At 43.8% G+C, this 4,175-nt stretch overlaps 1 pseudogene; it reads left to right on the top strand.

Moving 5' to 3' along the window:
- The first annotated feature begins 1,882 nt into the window (after nucleotides 1-1,882).
- LOC138511637 (GTP-binding nuclear protein Ran pseudogene) lies at nucleotides 1,883-2,391 on the top strand (annotated as a pseudogene).
- Nucleotides 2,392-4,175: the final 1,784 nt, after the last annotated feature.

The following is a 4,175-nucleotide window of genomic DNA, read 5'->3' as shown; positions in this document are numbered from 1 at the left end:
TTTCAATGACAGAATAATTCCGTTGACTTGTTGTAAGAGTTTTTGACGGATAGACTATCGGATGTTCTGTGTTGTCGTGTTCCTGTAATAAATCCGCTCCTATAGCTGAAGCTGAAGCATCGGTCTCAAGGATAAAAGGTTTCCTTTGATCTGGCTGACTTCTTTAGGGAACTGGTGATGGGTAGAACAATGTTCGAGAACCCTGGTATAAATCGCCTGTAAAAATTTGCCAAGCCCAGGAATCGCTGTATTTCCTTAACAGACGAAGGAGCTGGCCATTGTAGAATGGCATCGACCTTCTTTTGGTCCATTTGGATCCCTTCAGATGAAAGAATAAATCCCAAGTAGGGTACAGAAGAAACTCCAAAAACACACTTTTCCCTTTTGACTAAAGGTTATGCCTTTTGAGTCGCTCCAGTACTTCTTTGAGATGTATTAGATGTTCTGGTATGGTCTGAGAGAAAACCAGTATGTAGTCAAGGTAAACGACAACAGACACAAATAACAAATCTGAGAAGACACGGTTGATAAACCTTTGGAAAATGGCTGGAGCATTCACTAGTCCGAAGGGCATCATGTAGAATGCATATAGACCAAATGGTGTTCTGAACGCAGTTTTCCATTCATCTCCGGGGCGTACTCTGAGTAAATGATAATCGTTACGCAGATCCAACTTTGAGAAAACCGTTGCTCCTTGTACGGATTCAAAGATGTCTGGGATCAGCGGCATGGGGTATCTGTCCTTGAGAGTTACTTTGTTAAGTCCCCTATAATCAATGCATGGCCTGAGGTCTTTGGAATCCCATTTGGGGATAAAGAACAATGGAGCACCTGCCGGGGACTTTGAAGGTCTGATGAGACCATTAGACAGGTTATCGTCCAAATATTTCCATAGTACTTCCTTTTCAGTTTTTGATAATGCAAACATCCTGCCAAAAGGTACGAGAGCATTGGGAGCCAGGTCAATGGCGCAGTCCTCGGGTCTGTGAGGAGGTAACGACATGGGAGCAGCTTCTGCAAAAACTGATTGAAAATCCTCCAAGACTTTGTCAAGCGAGTGTACGCCAATTGTCGTGTGAAGAGAGGTGGGATGGATCTTTACCTTCTGATAAGGTGTGTCCTTGAAACAACGTGTTTGGCAATAATTGGAATTGAAATGCAAACTGTTGGATTTCCAATCGGTGTTGGGATTATGTTGACGCAACCAGGAGATCCCTAAGATCAAAGGAAAATGAGCTGCCCTGATAACATACATGCCAACATTCTGTGACCAAAAATCTGTAGGGATCTTAAAGTTTCAAAAATATTGAAAAATAATCAGTGTTTGTTGCCACTAAATCGCACGCGGTAGGACTGCTTAAAAAGTGATATCCTACCGCCTAAATCGGTAGGGTTGGCAAGTATGTAGCAGGTGCCAGAAAGAGGGGCGCTGCATTGTGCAGCTACGCTGTAGAAATAGCATATTGCACTTGCAGACGGGTGGAAGTGGCGAGACTCGCGCAGGGTGGGGCTGAAACATGCAGTTCCCCCCCCCCGGCGCAAGCTCACACGTACCAGAACTCATTAAAAGGAGTGGCTCGTCATTGCTTCAGCGGCTCGCCCCAGCATGTAGATGACTGGCACCGGGGAGCTTAGGTACAGTGAACCATGTGGCTGTTGATATCCAAAAGTGCTGGAGCGGATCTCAAGGGCGCCTCTGACAGTCTGGGGAGGTTGCACTGGTGCACTGGTCTGCTAACTGCTGCCAGTAAGAACACACCATTATAAAAGCAGCAGCTTGGACACATCGCCACTGAAGAACGTTCCTCGGATTCTGTGTACTTGCGCACCCTGCAACCATGGCTGAATAGGCTGCTAAATCCAGGCCAAAAAAAAAATAATCATGTTTGACGTCACATCAAGAGTCACATATAAGAATGTCCCTAACTGGCATCGAGATCTCTGTGAAAACATCCCCATTGTGCCCTGTGGCAACAAAGTGGATATTAAAGACAGGACGGTGAAGGCGAAATCCATAGTCTTTCACAGGAAGAAGAATCTCCAGTACTACGATATTTCTGCAAAGAGTAATTACAACTTTGAAAAACACTTCCTGTGGCTTGCAAGAAAGCTAATTGGTGATCCCATCTTGGAGTTTGTAGCAATGCCTGCCCTCGCACCCCCTGAAGTTGTTATGGACCCAGCACTGGCAGCACAGTATGAACAAGATTTACAGATCGCCCAAACCACTGCGCTGCCAGATGAAAACGACGATCTGTGAGGGAGTGCGGCTGCAGCCCAGCGTCAGAAGTCTAGTTTTATAGGCAACTGTCCTGTGATGTCGATGGTGCAGCGTGTTTGCCACTTTATTATCTAGCAGAGCAGAACATGTGCTTAATCTTTGGGAAGCTGAAGGAGATGAATGGGCTTTGGCGTGAATGTGGCAATAAAATTAATTCCTTCACATTTTGGACCTATGTATTTAGCTGATTTGGACTGCAATTACTTTACCCCTCAAGTTTCAAATCTAATTTAAAGACTGCTATAGTCACATCACTTCAGTGGTGAACCCTGTTTGTTACTGCCATTCCCGTTCGATTTTTCGTTTAGACCATAATCAAGTTGTATATCAAATACCTAAGCAAGTGAACTTTTATACACTGTAAGTACTTCTTTTAGTACTTCTTTTAAGGATGCAGTTCTTGTGGAACCACCAGTACTGTTTTCTGTTTGTTTTAATTGATTTTCTGGTTCTGTGGCACTGTAAAGACACTAGTGCATTACCCTGTGTATTGAACATGCTACTTGAAATGAATTGTTGCTCTGATGGTTAGTGTGAAGGTGACTCCGTGTTGGCCGGTTAAACCATGCTGAAATGTTGCTCTGGTCTGCAGCTGCAGATGTTAACTATTTGACAAGCCATTCCTACTCCTGTCCGTCATTTGGACCTCCGCTAGGAAAAGGGACACTCGAGATACTACATAGCAGTCCTAAACATTACTGTTGGTGCTATCCAAGCTGGTGCAACCGCTGGCTTTGGTATCTTTGGAACATGGCATGAAAGTTGCAGCTGGTTCATACGTCCCCAAACGGATGCCACTTTTACACGCCAATTCTAGCTTTTCATTTTGATTGGTTTGGCAAAATGATAATTTGGGTGCTTTCAGCTGTCATCCGGGGTGTGTACAGAGATGGACTATTGAGAAAAATAGATTACATTGTGAATGGTTTGTAATATGGGAATTAAAATGTTGGAGAGCTTGGACTCACACGGACCCAATGTCCACATATTGGCTAATAATAAAATATTTATAACCCGTAAAAAATAAAATATACATATATATTTTTTTTTACAAAAATCGGTATTTGTTGCCACCCTTAAAAATGTTTCGTCCAGTGTCTTTGCCTCAAGGGATGACCCTTAACAATTTTTCAAGGGGCTTCTTTGATACATGGGCTGACCCTACCCTTACATATTTTTGGAGAATTGGCATCACTGCAAAGGATGAACCTTAGCAATTTATCAAGGCGTAGCTTCACTACAAGTTATGAGCCTTAACAATTTTTCAAGGAGCAACTTTCCTATCAGGAAAATGTAACACATTCTTAGGGGATATTTTTTGTTTATTGTTTAAGGTAAATAAAACTGGGAAAATAAAAGTTGGACTTAAACCAGGAATGGGCAACATATCAGGAATAGATGCCACTGCCTCACTCTGGGTGTTTTGGGTGGGCCTTTCATGTGGCAGCATGGAATTGCTGCAGATGTGCCACCTTAGCCTCTCCTCTCACATGCTGCATGAAGCCACAGCTCCCAGAGACAAAGGCATAGAAGATTCAGCACACCTGGGAAAATAAATCTCAGGACACATGGTAGGACCAATTACTAATACCCTAAATTCTAGTCACTGAGGGCTCCCCTACTCAATGGCGTGTTCTCTCTCCATGTGCCTCAGAATGTCTGCGGCCATGAAGTGGGGCCCTCTGCCAGGCCAAAAATAGCCCCACAAACTGCGCATTTCACCTGGGGATCGAATTTTCTATCTGAAAAACTCCCCTAACAGAGCAGCAAAATATGGCTAAGTCGCTGAATCTTTCGTTGGCCCACTGGATTGTTCAGCATCACCGTAGGTTAGATCTGGGTGTAATTCGTATTCGAGAATGTGGGAACCAACTTCCACATACTGAGTCATACA

The sequence above is a fragment of the Ambystoma mexicanum genome, chromosome 1p (assembly GCF_040938575.1).
Source record: "Ambystoma mexicanum isolate Mex_15411 chromosome 1p, UKY_AmexF1_1, whole genome shotgun sequence".
In the NCBI taxonomy this organism is placed as follows: domain Eukaryota; kingdom Metazoa; phylum Chordata; class Amphibia; order Caudata; family Ambystomatidae; genus Ambystoma; species Ambystoma mexicanum.
This window is presented reverse-complemented; position numbering and strand designations above follow the sequence as displayed.